Genomic DNA, 16,835 nt, shown 5'->3' on the forward strand with positions numbered 1-16,835 from the left:
GTTGTACAAACACAGTAAAACATAATTACATTTTTACAAATCGTCTTTTGAAATATAGTTTTATATTGATACTTTTATACTACCTTATTTATTGTATGCTACAGCATGTTTTAAGCTATTATTGGTGCTGCTTGTGACATATTTTGTGTGCTCTCTTTCTGTTGCCGTCTTTCTATACTTAGCGAACATCATGTCATCTGCAACCATGTGAGCGGCTGTTAGTAAAAATACTCAAAAGTGAACTTCGTATGTCAGCAGTATATACTTAGGGTCGTGGTAGTGTTTGTGGAAACCAGTTATTTTGGTGTGTATTTAGCTGTTGCTTAGCTATTCGTGTACTCACTTTCGCTGGATGATGTGTGGCTGCTTTTTACACAGAAAAACAAAACTTTTGCACTTTGTTTCTGATCCATAATCTTACGCCATCTTGCTCTTGGCGTGTGTCGCGAGAGGCGTATCGCAATTGGCGAGAAAGGCTATGAAAAACTGTAGTGCGAATTACGACGACTTCTGATCATTATTTATGTCTCTGTGTGTGATGGGGAGGTGGTTCTTTTGCGTGTGTGTGCTTCCTGTTCTGTGTCCTTGGTCAGAGCGGTAAAGAGTGTGTTGTTGCAGAGTGTTGTGTTTTCATTTATTACATTTTTCCCTTCTACTATAGCCTTTTGTATGTGGTAATTTTCTTCTATCGTTAGTTGTCGGTATAGACTGTTGCTGTTTCTCAGAATGCGTAGATCGTTTTCGATATTAGTGGGGTTATGGTTTTTGTTCATTAGATGTTAACGAAAGTTGAATGTGTGCTGTCACTTCTTAGAGCTCTCATGTGCTCTGTGTACCTCGTTTGGAAATTTCTGCTTGTTTGTCCTATGTAGTTGGCCTGACAAGAGTTGCAAGTGAGTTGATATATTCCAGCGTTGCTTAATTCATATGAGGTTTTTCTGACTGGTCTTAGTCTTTTCTGAACTGTATTGTTTGTTCTGGATGTTATTGGGATCCCTTGCTTTTTTAAGATGTTTCCTATTCTATGTGATATTTTGTTCTTGTTTGTTAATGTGTACCATCTCTCTCTTTTTTCAGAAGTGGTGTAGTCTGCTGTGTTGTCTGTGTGTGCTGCATGTTTCTGTTTTACCTTGTTATTTAGTTTATTTATGATGTCTGTTTTGTAGTCGTTTTCAACAGCAATCTGTTTGATTATGTTTAGTTCCTGGACGTATTTTCCTGGTTTAAGAGGTGTTCTGTTTATCCTCTGGAGCATGTGTGTGAAACTGGAATATTTATGCACTGTCGTGTGGTTGGATGAGCTGTGGATAACAGTGCTTGTGGATGTGGGTTTTCTGTAGATGGAGAATTCATGTTGGTGGTTGTTTCTTGTGATTGTAAGATCCAAGAAATTTAGTTTTTTGTTGTTTTCCATTTCCATTGTGAAGTGGATTTGTGGGTGTACTGTGTTGATGTTGCTGTGGAGCTCTTCTGTCCTGCTATGTGTTTCATCTATAAGACAGATTATGTCATCCACATATAGGTAACAATAGATTATTTTGCACCCTCCTTGTTTTACAATGTTATTGAATATTGTGTTCTCTATATGGTCCAAGAAAGTGTTAGCTAAGATTCCACTGATGGGGGACCCCATGGGAAGCCCCGATTGTTGCAAGTAGAAGTTGTTGTTGAAAGTGACGTAGTTTTGTTCTGTGATTAGCTTAAGGATGGATGAGATTTCATTTATATGTGCATCTTGGAATTTATTGCATTTTAGCTGTGGTTCTATAATGTTTATAGTTTCTTCTGTCGATATGTTTGTGTACATGGATGTTATGTCAAAAGACACCAGTTTTGCTGTTGGGGGGATGTTTACATTCCTAATTTTCTCTATCATGTCTCCTGCGCTTTTTATGCTTCTATTGTTTGTGTATGTGTATGTCTTGTACAGGAAGGTGTCCATGTGTTTCCCTAGTAAGTAAGATGGGGCTTTTCTGAAGTCAACCACTGGCCTGACAGGGATGAGGGGTTTTTGGACCTTTGACAGACTTGTTAAGAGTGGAGCTTTAGGGTTCTTTTGTGTCATTCTTTTTGTCTGGTTCTGTGTCAAGGTGTATGTGATATTTTTTGAGAGAGTTTTTACATTTCTTTGGTATCTTTGTGTTGGGTCACGGGTTAGCTTGCTTATTTCATTCTCTACCAGAAATTTTTCTGTTTTCTCAATGTATTCTGCCTCTGTCATTAAGACTAGAGCATTCACTTTGTCTGCCTTGCTGATGAGAGCATTGTGTTGTTTTAGTTTTCTGTGTATACTGTTTATGGTTTTCTCATCAGATGTTTTTTTATTTGTGTTTATGGATGGTTTGTTCTTTCTGATGATTTGTTTCATTTCCTCTGTCACTAGTTCTCTTGTTAGGTCTGGGTTGAAATCCTGAGTGTTAGTTTTTTCTTGTTGTCCTGTGATGTATTCACTCTCAGTAATAAGATTTTCTATGGTCTTATGTGTTATGTGGGTGTTCAAACTGTATTTTGGGCCTTTCTCAAGTAGCTGTTGTTCTTCTTTGGTGAGTGTTATGTCAGTGAAATTAATCAAGCATTCATGGAATGTGTGTTTTGTGTGTGTCTCGGTTTTAGATCAGTTTTTGTACATGAGTTTATTTAATTTATGTTCTTGTTTCTCCCATTTCTTTTGCATTATTGAGTGGTGATTTTTTCTTTCTATTGCGTCATACAGTACTGAAGAGCAGGGGATGTGATTTGATAATTCTAGGTGTAATTTGTATAAGCTGACATTCAGTTCTTGTTGTTTTGAGTACAGGGAGCAAATATACCCTCTATATAGAAAGACGGCAACAGAAAGAGAGCACAGAAAATATGTCACAAGCAGCGCCAATAATAGCTTAAAACATGCTGTAGCATACAATAAATAAGGTAATATAAAAGTATCAATATAAAACTATATTACAAAAGACGATTTGTAAAAATGTAATAATGTTTTACTGTGTTTATACAACCATACCATTTTCTGAATGTTTTAGATAAAAAAAACCACTGATGATGGTGATATTTGTCGCCGAAACTAGTTTGGGATAATAAAGAAATAAACAAATAACAAGGTGTTTGCATCAAGGCGTACTCAATTTGTGATATTACCATTTTTCTACGCAAACACGGACCAAATGGAAGAGTTCCAAGATATTATTATTGATGTGTTTCACAGTAACGAAGATGAACAAGTGCTCATAACTCTTAAGGTATGCATTTTAGTGACCATGTTTACCAAAAATTTTTTAATTCGAATTATCATTCCCGTCATATCCCTGAATAACGACCATTCATTCTTTCACCTTTCCCTTCTTTGCTTTGTACTGGTTTTCCATCTGAGCTTATCATATTTATACAGCTGCTTTTCTTTTCTCCAAACTAGATTTGCTATAGGGGGCTTCTACCTGTCCCCTAGTTAGTTGTACGATATGCTTCTACGCTGTCCAGTCACATTAATATGACTACATGTCAAAAGCCTGAATAGCCGCATTTTGCAAGCGCGGACAGCTGGGAGACGTGAAGGAAGGGGGTCAATGAGCTCCTGGAAGATGCCGATGGGTATGTGGAGCCATGCCGACCCCACCGCCGTGACCAGTTCCACAAGGTTTCCCGGCTCACGATCCGTGGCACGAACAGCCTGATCGGGGTGGTTCCCCAGATTCTCTCTTGGGTTTAAATTCGGTAAGTCTGGTGCCCAAGAGGGTACGGTAAACTCATCGTGGTGCTCTTTGAACCATGCATGTACAGTGTGAGGTATGAGACACATTGCATAATCCAGCTGGTAAATGCTACACTACTGGCCATTAAAATTGCTACACCAAGAAGAAATGCAGATGATAAACGGGTATTCATTGGACAACTGTGTTATACTAGAACTGACATGTGATTACATTTTCATGCAATTTGGGTGCATAGATCCTGAGAAATCAGTACCCAGAACAACCACCTCTGGCCATAATAAAGGCCTTGGTACGCCTGGGAATTGAGTCAAACAGAGCGTGCATGGCGTGTACAAGTACAGCTGACCATACAGCTTCAACACGATACCGCAGTTCATCAAGAGTAGTGACTGGCGTATTGTGACGAGCCAGTTGCTCGGCCACCATTGACCAGACGTTCTCAATTGGTGAGAGATCTGGACAATGTGCTGGCCAGGGCAGCAGTCGAACATTTTCTGTATCCAGAAAGGCCCGTACAGGACCTGCAACACGCGGTCGTGCATTATCCTGCTGAAATGTAGGGTTTCGCAGGGATCGAATAAAGGGTAGAGCCACGGGTCGTAACACATCTGCAATGTAACGTCCACTGTTGAAAGTGCCGTCAATGCGAACATGAGGTGACCGAGACGTGTAACCAAGGCCTCCCCATACCATCACGCTGATTGATACGCCACTATGGCGATGACTCATATACGCTTCCAATGTGCGTTCACCGCGATGTCACCAAACACGGCTGCGACCATCACGATGCTGTAAACAGAATATGGATTCATCCGAAAAAATGACGTTTCGCCATTCATGCACCCAGGTTCGTCGTTGAGTACACCATCGCAGGCGCTCCTGTCTGTGATGCAGCGTCAAGGGTAACTGCAGGCATGGTCTCCGAGCTGATATTCCATGCTGCTGCAGACGTCGGCGAACTGTTCGTAGAGATGGTTGTTGTCTTGCAAACGTCCCCATGTGTTGACTCAGGGATCGAGACGTGGCTGCACGATCCGTTACATCCATGCGGACAAGATGCCTGTCATCTCGACTGCTAGTGATTCGAGGCCGTTGGGATCGAGCACGGCGTTCCGTATTACCCTCCTGAACCCACCGATTCCATAACAATCATTGGATCTCGACCAACGCGAGCAGCAATGTCGCGATACGATAAACCGCAATCGCTATAGGCTACAATCCGACCTTTATCAAAGTCGGAAACGTGATGGTACGCAATTCTCCTCCTTACACGAGGCATCACAACAACGTTTCACCAGGCAACGCCGGTCAGCTGCTGTTTGTGTATGAGAAATCGGTTGGGAACTTTCCTCATGTCAGCACGTTGTAGGTGTCGCCACCGGCGCCAACCTTGTATGAATGCTCTGAAAAGCTAATCATTTGCATACCACAGCATCTTCTTCCTGTCGGTTAAATTTCACGTCTGTAGCACGTCATCTTCGTGGTGTGGCAATTTTAATGGCCAGTAGTGTATTTTGCGTGTTGCGGTTGGTGTGGTCCCCAATTATAGATGGATTTTGTGATGATCCATTCTGTATTCCAGAACGACGAGATCACTCAGGGAATGCAACTAAGACATTTCCCAGAGCATAACACTTCCTCCTCCGGACTGAATCCTTCCGACGGTTGTTGCAGCTTCTTTGTTTTCAGACGCTTCACACCGTTCACGCCAACGGCCATCTGTCATCTGAAAAGACCTGCTGCCGCCACTCAGTGGACTCCAAGTTGTGGTATTGGCGTGAAAATTGCAGCCTCCGTTCCCCGTGAACAGCAGTCAGCATGAGTACATGGAAAAGGCGCCTGCTGCAGAGGCCCATACGCAGCCAAGTCTGCGAAATGGTCGTTGAGAAGACATTGTTGGTAGCCCCTGGGCGGTCAGTTGCACGTCTATTCGCCTGCACAGGTTCCGTTGTTGTCGTTCACCCCATTCATATGTGTTCCGTGGTACCTTGGCACCGATTTCGGATAGCGCCATTTTTGCCATGCACGGTATACTTCAACGGAGGTGGCACAAGAACAGTTTACAAACTTAGCCGCTTCGGAAATGCTTCCACCCTTGGCCCATAAGCCGATGATATTGCTTCGGTTCTGCAGCTCCCCCCCCCCCCCCCCTACCCTCTCCACCCCTTCCGACACGCTTTATATGTCCTCCAACTCTTGCTCCGCCAATTGTCTTCTGTGAGTGTGACCGGGTTGTGTGTATCCTTAGACGTGTCCTCTAGCAATTACTGCTTAGCCATTTTGCACTTCCCGTCATTCTCATTATTTAGAAGTTTGTATTCCGTTTTGCCTGCTTCATTTACTACATTTCTATATTTTCTCCTTTCTTCAATAAAATTCAACACATCTGGTGGTTTCCAAGGATTCCCATAAGGCCTTGTAGTTTTCATCTCTCAAAGCTACCCATTCGTCTTCTTCTGTATTCCTTTCCCATGTTTCAGTCAATCGTTGCCGAATGCTTCCTGTGTAACTCTCAACATCCTCTGTTTCTTTCAACTTATCCGGATCCCTCTCCTTAAGTTCCTAAAATTTTGCAGTTTCTTCAGTTTAAATCTACTATCCGTAACCAATAAACTGTGCTCAAAGAACACGTCTATCCCTGGAAATGTCTTACAGTTTAAAATCTGCGTCCGAAATCTCTCTCTTGCCCAGTGTCTCCGGGTCTCTTTCACGTATACAGCCTTCTTTCATGATTGTTAAACCAAGTAATAGCGATGATTAAGTCTGCCAGGCGACTTCCTTTTTCAATCATTTCCTCCATTCCATATTCACCTACTATTTTTCCTTCTGTTCCTCTTCCTACTACCGATTCCAGTCCCAATCAGAATTCAGTTTTCCTCTCCCTTAACTACCTGAATAGCGTCTTTCATCTCACCATACGTTCTTTCAGTCTCTTAATTATCTGCACAGCTAGTATTGTAGTGGTTTTTGGTTTCATGTCTGTCGTGTCTACGATAATACGTTCACTATGCTCTTTATTTTAGCTTACCCGCATTCCTATTTTCTCATTCATTATTAGACCTGCTCCTGCATTACCCCTATTTGATTTCGTATTTATAACCCTGTACTCACCTGGCCAGAAGCCCTGCTCCCCCTGCCACCAAGCTTCCCTAGTTCCCAATATACGACGCATTTTTTTAAAGTAAGTACCGTTTTCAAATTAAAAAAAGACGTGCTAAGATATCTCAATAATTTTATTTTTACATGAAAGCCTGTACCTTAATCTACGCACTGACGCCATTACAGTCTGATTCTTCCTTGTTTACGTTGTGTACTGAGTGTTTAACATGCCTCCGATAATCGTGAGTCCCGCCGACTGTGAAGTACGGGCTATTATAAGATTTATTAGTGCTAAAGGCCTAAAAGAGATCGACATTCAACGTGAGATCTGTGCAGTTTACGGAGAAAACATTATGAGTGATGGAATGGTAAGAAAGCGGGCGAGAGCATTTAGAGATGGCCGCACAAATGTGCATGATGAACAACGGAGTGGGCGTCCTTCGGTCGATAATGGAAGTTTGGTGCAGGAAGTGGACAATAAGGTGAGAGAAAACAGACTCTTTACGATTTCCTCCTTGCGGGATGACTTTCCTAATGTTTCTCGTAGTGTTTTGTATGGCATTGTGATCGAGAACTTGAATTACCGAAAATTGTGCGCATGTTGGGTACCGAAAATGTTGACGGATGTGCACAGTACCAAACGTTTAGACAATGCATTCACTGTCCTTGAGCGGTACCACAACGACGGTGATGATTTCTTAAGCCAAATTGTTACGGGCGATGAAACATGGGTGGCCTACGTCACACCAGAATCAAAGCAACAGTCCGTGAGAGTTGAGCAAGGACATCGTTTTGCTGCAAGACAATGCCCGTCCGCATGTGGCGAATTAGACCAAAGATCTCATCACATCTTTTCTATGGGAATCTCTAGATCATCCTCCGTACAGCCCCGACTTTGCGCCCAGTGACTACCATCTGTTCCTGCAGTTGAAGAAACACCTGGGCGGTCACCGTCCTCAAGACGACGACGAAGTCAAAACATTGGTGATGCAGTGGTTAACAAGTCAGGCAACAGACTTCTATGAGGAGGGTATTGAAAAACTGGTACATCGTTATGACAAGCGCCTCAGTATTGGCGGAAATTATGTAGAAAAGTAGATAAAGGTACGGGCTTTCATGTAAAAATAAAATTATTGAGATATCTTAGCACGTCTTTTTTTAACTTGAAAAAAACACGCCTCGTATCTAGCTTCACTCTATCCATTTCCCTCTTTAAATTTTCTTACCCACCTGCCCAATTAAGGACTGTAACACTTCACACTCCGACCCGTAGATTTCCAGTTTTTTCTTCCTGATGACGACATCTCCCTGAGCAGTCCTCAGCTGAAGATCCGAATGGGGGAGTATTTTTTGTCCAGACAGACATAGCCCTGGAGAAAGTTTGCCCAGGCACAGTCCACAAGAGTTGTTTTAGCTCCTGCGCCATACAGAAAGAGCTTGGATCCCAGCACAAGCCTCTACTATCATTATGGCTCGCAAGTATGGGCTCGCACCTTCAGCTAAGACGCAGGGTGAACATGAGACGTGGTCACTTATCGCAGGGGACGTCGGGCGTTACTCACCTGAAAACATCTGGGTTGTCAAACGCAACCTCACAGCTCTAAAATTTATTTTCTTGCTTTCTGGATTCTGTAGAATGAACAGTGTTTTGCACTATTGATGGCTATCATTAGTTGTAGGCTTCCACAAAGGATATAGAAATAATGCTATGTTCTCTTACGGGTTACTCTATTTCATTGAGACCTGTCGTTAGAGAGACCGCCCTCGTTAACTTCATCTCCTTCATTTATGTGTGCCTCCTTAATTACTCAGACATTTACATACCATCAGCATGAATTAAGGTTTATTAACATTTCCTGTTCGTGTGCTCCAAAGAAAACAACAGCGATTACATACGTCCAGGAAATAATTAGAGATGTAGTCGCATATGTCTACTGATAAGTTCTAAGAGTTTACTACATACTTGTACATCGCTGACTGAACTGTCGTAACTTCTGCGCACGATATACCACAAAAAAGGGACAGGACTCCTTATTTTAGCGGTGGTGCCTTCTCGGACAGGGGATATAGTTACAGCAAAAAATGAAATTGTTTTATTCTGAGGCAGTATCGTTCATTTGCGTCGCCATCAATAACAGGAACTGTAAAATTCCATAATAGTTCCAATGTGCTGCATATTCCACAAGCAAGAGGCTGCTATCCTTCAAAATAAGTAATGAGTTTACCAGTATAACTGTGAGCTCACGACTATAAAGACCACAAGGGCAGGAAATATAAGAAATATACTTTAACTGTGCAGTGATTAATACAGTTAGGGAATTATGTGCGACTATATTTTGTAAAATGAACTAATAACTTTTCTGTTTCTTACAGTGTCAGATACAACAAAACGTACTGGAAGATATATTCATGTTTACGTGTGCTACGTAATTCTTGTCTTTACGGCCCAAGTCTGGCGAACAATTTTTGTGCATGAAACTCTGTTATTACTGTCGCATAATACTACGTGTGGTGTCTAGCAACATCCAATAGTGCTTCGCTTTTGTACTGCATGGACTGAATGAGAAAATCGAAGCGTTTCTGAGAGACGTATCTCCCCTCTTAAGAATAGCATTCTGGCCCGTCATTTGGAGTTTTTCAAGCGAACGTCAAGCACGCTCAGTAAGGTTCAGCATTTGAGTCCTCGCCGATCGCGACACTGGTGGCACAATAACCTCGTAGTATGTCGTCCGTGAGATATCCTCAGTCAGGATGAATATCGCCATCCATAAAGAAGAAATAATCGCCAGTGGTACTAGTGTCTAGTGGAATAAGAAGATGGGGCTCTTATACTTGTGCTGGTGAGACGATGAAGACCATTTCGGGTTACGTGGAGTTTGCTACGTCTGCCAGTGCCGATCCTTACTCACACTATCAGCCTAGACATCATTCAGTATGGTCCGTTCACGATCGTTCCTTCGGCGACCACCTTGAACAACATCGGTGCCTTTTTGATAATGGGACAAGATTCGATGAGTTTACGAGCAGAAAAAGGACTGCGTACAATTTGGTTTGATATTCTCCTCCTGTTGCTTTTCACATAGCTCTCTACAGCTAAGATTCGTTCTGATGGGAACTCTGACCAACTGAGACCAATGTATAACGACAGTATCTTACTGCAGTCAGTCATGGACAACACAGCCAAAATTTCTTCAAAATCTGAATGGGGTCAATCATTAATCAGTCATACATCCTGAAGCCATATTTTTTCACTGTATGTCCCTCTACTAAATCTTGTCTTTTCTCGAAGCACCAGCGAAGTACCGGTGTGTAAAATATTTTTTAATTCGCTTAATGGACTTGCAGCTTTTTCTTCTTACAAGAAGTCCTAAAGGTGTTAAATTTTTGCAGCCTTTTCTTCCACTGTTGTGTCCATCGCGGTTCAATTACTCATCAAAGTTGGAAAACACTGTGTACAGGAATAGAACTAAACTTCGTCATGTGTTTAGTGCTATGCTAGAACATCCTCAAGAAACTGATTCAGATATTTCAGCACCAATAAATGGCTTTTGGCGCTTTTAAAAGATTTTCAATTTGTTTTTCTCTTGAACACATTCTAGAAAATATTCACCTTCACTGGTGTGTTGTACGACATACTTCAGAACCAAGCAAATGAAGTTTTGTACTATGAACAGAAAACCCAAGAAAATCGTCGCTCCATAACCGCTCTACCTGACGACTGTAAATAAGTTTACCTAGAAACCATGTCTCAAGTAAGAGAACCTTCGAAAAGGAAAAATATCAACTATAAACCCATCTCTTGCAAAGTGTTTGATAACACTGATAACCACTTGGATTTATGATCTGAAGATTATTCTGAATTGTAGTCTTTAACTTTATTGCCACAGGAAAGCTATGAACAATATTCTAACCAGTTCTCCAGAAGCACGTTACAAAGTCTCTTAGATGGTTATCGAAAGTTCTCCAGATTTATTCGATTGAAAAAAGAGCTGACTTCAGTCTACAATACTGAAGAGTTTAGAAATAAAACCAAGGGGAGACGTGGAAAACTACCGAGTGTTAATTCAATAATACAGAAAAGTTTTGAGCAATTTAGTATGTTAATGTCATTCCTTTATACAGTTCCTGTGAGTACATCTTCAGTTGGAAGATCGTTTTCAGCGCTGAAGAGAATCAAAACCTACTCTCGAAATTTTAATGGAGAAGAGAGACTATGTGATCTTGGAACCGTCTGAACTGAAGCTCGCTTACTAGGGGGACAGAGAACGAAAGAACATTTCTTTGAGGAAGTAATTACCAAATTTGCGTTCCAGGAATCAAGAATGGAATTTCAATTCCAGTGAATTTGCACGGCTGACCTACCGAAGGGTTTAAAGCCATAAAGTAGTAACTTTCTACAAAAAGTTTGTTTATAGTGATATAGATTGATATTAGGCATAATCCTTTCAATATATTTTCTTTCAATTTAAACTATTACCACTTGTGATTTCAATCTTTAATATTTATTATTTTAGTTTTAAATAATATGAGAAGTGTTGTCGAGATAAGCCTGTCCTTTAATTTATGTGTTTGCTTAAACTTATAGTACACTATTGGCCATTAAAATTGAATACCAATAAGAAATGCAGATGATAAGCGGGTATTCATTGCACAAATATATTATACTAGAACTGACATGTGATTACATTTTCACGTAATTTGGGTGCATAGATCCTGAGAAATCAGTACCCAGAACAACCACCAACAACCTCTACTGGGTGTTGTGTGATGTCCTTAGGTTAGTTAGGTTTAAGTAGTTCTAAGTTCTAGGGGACTGATGACCATACCTGTTAAGTCCCGTAGTTCTCAGAGCCATTTGAACCAACCACCTCTGGCCATAATAACGGCCTTGATACGCCTGGTTATCGAGTCAAACAGAGCTTGGATGGCATGTACAGGTACAGCTGCCCATGCAGCTTCAACACGATACCACAGTTCATCAAGAGTAGTGACTGGCATATTGTGACGGGCCAGTTGCTCGGCCACCATTGACAAGACGTTTTCAGTTGATGAGAGATCTGGAGAATGTGCTGGCAGGGCAGCAGTCGAACATTTTCTGTATCCAGAAAAGCCCGTACAGGACGTGCAACATGCGGTCGTACATTATCCTGCTGAAATGTAGGGTTTCGCCGGGCTCGAATGAAGGGTAGAGCTACGGGTCGTAACACATCTGGAATGTAACGTCCACTGTTCAAAGTGCCGTCAATGCGAACAAGAGGTGACCGAGACGTGTAACCAATGGCATCCCATACCATCACGCCGGGTGATACGCCAGTATGGCGAAGACGAATACACGCTTCCAATGTGCGTTCACCGCGATGTCGCCAAACGCGGATGCGACCATTATGATGCTGTAAACAGAACCTGAATTCATCCGAAAAAATGACGTTTCTCCATTCGTGCACCCAGGTTCGTCGTTGAGTACACCATTGCAGGCGCTGCTGTCTGTGATGCAGCGTCAAGGGAAACCGCAGCCATGGTCTCCGAGCTGATAGTTCATGCTGCTGCAAACGTCGTCGAACTGTTCGTGCAGATAGTTGTTGTCTTGTAGACGTCCCCATCTGTTGACTCAGGGATCGAGACGTGGCTGCACCATCTGTTACAGCCATGCGGATAAGATGCCTGTCATCTCGACTGCTAGTGATTCGAGGCCGTTTGGATCCAGCACGGCGTTCCGTATTACCCTCCTGAACCCACCGATTCCGTAACACTCATTGGATCTCGACCAACGCGAAGAACAATGTCGCAATACGATAAACCGCAATCGCTATAGGCGATGGAAACGTGATGGTACGCATTTCTCCTCCTTACACGAGGCATCACAACAACGTTTCACCAGGCAACGCCGTACAACCGCTGTTTGTGTCTGAGAAATCGGTTGGGAACTTTCCTCATGTCAGCACGTTGTAGGTGTCACCACCGGCGCCAACCTTGTGCGAATGCTCTGAAAAGCTAATCATTTGCATATCGCATCATCTTCTTCCTGTCGGTTAAATTTCGCGTCTGTAGCACGTCATTTTCGTGGTGTAACAATTTTAATGGCCAGTAGTGCATTAATATTATTAATTAGTAGTATAATTGATATATAAAAGAAATATAATTGCACTGAGCAACAAAATTAAAGGATAACTGTTTCAAACCTCGTAATTATCTCCCATTGGGACACATAAGTTTGATATTTGTCTCAAAGATGCCGACAACCATCCACTGTAATAGTAAAAAAAACTTGGCACTCTGCGACGTCACCTTTCGGCTCTGCCATGCTTCAAACAGCAAGGCATCGACACAAGCGGAAAAAAGAGCACAGCTCAAAAGTTCATGTGAGCTGTAAAATGGATCAATGATGTCAAACTGGCATCAAATTTCGCCACAATTCTGCCCAACGCCACCGTGGACGTACCAGACGACGAGAAGGTCGTTACAGTCCCTCTTACCCACATTTCATCCCTTCCTTTGACGTCTCTGCGAAGGAGGTCAGAACTGCGACACCCAGCTTTCAAATCACGAGGGTTTCTTATGGAACGTCGAGGAAAACATTTCAGTCACACTGACACTCAGAACCAACACCAAAATGCCTCAGAAGGTGGCGTAAATGGCGTCAATGAAACCACCCCTTCCTTTGGGGCGCCGATGGCCACATATTTCGCGGTCGAAAACGACAGTTCGCAGTGGAATGTGCGACTGGAAGGTGTGCCTGACGCCCTTTGACACTGCTGACTCCCAACCTTCTCTAGGGACGTTGTGGAGCCATATGCCCACTCAACGTGATCGCCCCCCCTCCCCCTCCCACTTTTGAATGCAGCACGACCTCAAGTTTTGCTCTCGTGTACAGGCTGGAACCGCTAGGGACGGTTCAAAACCATTCAACAAAACTTCCACGTGATCCAAACTGTCAAAGGGTACTTACGTTTTTTCAACCCTCCTGTTTTCCGGTCTCCTGTAACGTGATCACGTGGGAGTGCAACATTAACATGTTCGTGAATAAAACGCCAAAGATTCCCTCTAAGACGCTCCAGTTCGGCAACACGCTCGGCGACGCCCACGCAACTTTGTTGAATAGGGCATAACAGCCTCGGCTGTGTGACTGGTCATATGTGTTCTTACTTATTCCTGCAAACCTCACTTCATGCTCAAAAACATTATCTAGGGTTGACTTGGGGAAGGCAGCGTACAGCAGTAGTGCGTGTATTCTTACGTTCATCGTAAACATGACACTATGCGTTCTTCCGTGTTTGCTGGAACCTCACTGGTATTCGTTTCACGTGCAGCGGAAGCCAAGCTGTCTCGATTACAGTCAAGTACGATAATGAGGATGCGTTTTATGCTGTGCGTTACGCGTACCTCGTCACAGCCATGAAACGGGGAAACAGCTTTACCGGCGTATTTAACTTGGACAGCACTGACCATGCAAGCGATCCAACTAACCTACAGTGACATGAACAGTTGCAGTAAAGACGTAAAAAGAAACTATCAGAGAAACAATACAGCTTTGAACGTCATTTAATTTTTAAAGAGGAGGAAATAATACATGGCAAAACTCAGGCGATACTCTTCTTAGGTGACCGGATGGAAAACATAACATGCACACGATCTTAGCTAACGTAGTATTGTAGTGAAAAACGAGAGTGATGAAAATCCTTGACTTTAACAAGGATAATTTTTCTGCATGAGCCATGGGTGGTGTAAAAGCGCAATGCTGATTTCCCATGTAAGGTATTACAGTCAGCTGAACTCCGAAGAATACGGTATATTTCTCCTCTTTTATGAGGTGTTGTGTAGCATTTCGCTATCGTTTGACAGTGACGTATCACAAAGCTTTATGCATTACTTCCAGTACGTATGTGTCCGCCCTCGGCAGCTGAATCGTTGCCGGCACGGTAGCTCAGCGTGTTCGGTCAGAGAGCTGGTTGGCCTCTGTAATAAACAAACTGAGTCGAAAGATCAACTAACGAACTTTAACGAATGTCATGTGACGTCCGCGACGACCAAACGCAGCGATCAACAAACAAACAAAATAAAAAAATAATAAATAAATAAATAAATAAAATGGTTAGCGTGACGGATTGTCAATCCTCTGGACCCGCGTTCGATTCCCGGCTGGGTGGGGGAATTTTCTTCGTCTAGGAACTGGCTGTTGTGCTGTCCACGTCATCATCCTATCATCCTCATCGACTGCAGGTCCCGAAAGTAGCGTCAAATTGAGAGACCGGCACCCGGCGAACGGTCTGCCCGACGGGAAGTCCATACGAATAAATAAAAAGTACGTTTGTCAGTTTAAATGTATTGTTCATGTGGTTTTAGATTGCAGTGTTACGGTGAGAATTGTAAAGCTGCAGCATTTGTAGAGTTTCCTGGACTCCGCGAAAATTATTGTTTTCCTTGTTTCTACGACGATTACCTCTGTGGTGTGATTCCACATCTGTCCTAATAAACAATGGGCATATTAAAATAAAGAGTATTTGATTTGTCATTTTCCTCCAAAAAATTTAACTGTGTAATGTTTTCTTAACTTCAACAATATTTTATAAAATATCAATAATTATGAATGTATATTTGCAATGAAAACCAGAATTTTGCCTGCGATATTTAATTAGGAACTAGAAGAAGTGCATTTTTCTTGAAAATTGATGATTAATTATGATTTAATTAGCATATATTTGATGCATTTCATATTTAAATGATTTAGGTATTCAAACCGAACAAAAAATTATAGACCACAACAACTTTCGTTCCGCCGCCCTCCAGCCTAGACCATTATTATTCTCCGACGCTACAGTTTACATCAGACATGTAACTAAACGTATCTTTTTTTTATATTTATTACATAGTGTTTCTCAGAAAACGTCAGAGCTGATTGTTCTGTGTAACCTTGTGAAAAACATTAAGAACAACTTCTTTTTCTCCATTAACGGTGTTCTGCGCGCGTGTTTCATTACGAAGCAGGAAGCAGTGTCATCCATTCTCACCGTACTTATGAACAGCGAGACAATCAGAACACAAGTAGCGTTACCGGAGACTGTGACTGTATACGATTTTTGAAATAAAAATTACATACCTAAAGTATGACTAAGAAAAACGTTGATGCTGTTAATGCACCAGAACGTTTTAAACGTTCTTTCACAGGGACAGGGACCTCCTTCCAAGAGTGTACGAGAGCTACGACTGCTGGCCAATCATCGCGTTTGTGTTTGTTTACATCCGGTTTATTCTTATGATGAACAGAGTGTAGAATTCAGTAGGCCTACTCTGGGAATCATGTTAAACTCATCTGTAATCTTAGTGAGTGTAATTTCTAGAAATGCTCTATGTGTGTCGTATTTCTCTGGAATTTCCTTTCTGCTTTAGTACATGCTTATTATTATAAATGAATTAATTACAATGGAAGATAAGTAGAAATGATACAATATAATCAATGAAATTTCAAATAACTGTGCGTCAAAATGTAATAAAAACGACTGACTGTCAGCTCACGTCATGGAGATGATAACATGAGTTCTGAAACTTCCTGGCAGATTAAAACTGTGTGCCCGACCGAGACTCGAACTCGGGACCTTTGCCTTTCGCGGGCAAGTGCTCTACCAACTGAGCTACCGAAGCACGACTCACGCCCGGTACTCACAGCCTTACTTCTGCCAGTATCTCGTCTCCTACCTTCCAAACTTTACAGAAGCTCTCCTGCGAACCATGCAGAACTAGCACTCCTGAAAGAAAGGATATTGCGGAGACATGGCTTAGCCACAGCCTGGGGGATGTTTCCAGAATGAGATTTTCACTCTGCAGCGGAGTGTGCGCTGATATGAAACTTCCTGGCAGATTAAAACTGTGTGCCCGACCGAGACTCGAACTCGGGACCTTTGCCTTTCGCGGGCAAGTGCTCTACCAACTGAGCTACCGAAGCACGACTCACGCCCGGTACTCACAGCCTTACTTCTGCCAGTACCTCGTCTCCTACCTTCCAAACTTTACAGAAGCTCTCCTGCGAACCATGCAGAA

Source organism: Schistocerca cancellata, chromosome 8 (genome assembly GCF_023864275.1).
Source record: "Schistocerca cancellata isolate TAMUIC-IGC-003103 chromosome 8, iqSchCanc2.1, whole genome shotgun sequence".
In the NCBI taxonomy this organism is placed as follows: domain Eukaryota; kingdom Metazoa; phylum Arthropoda; class Insecta; order Orthoptera; family Acrididae; genus Schistocerca; species Schistocerca cancellata.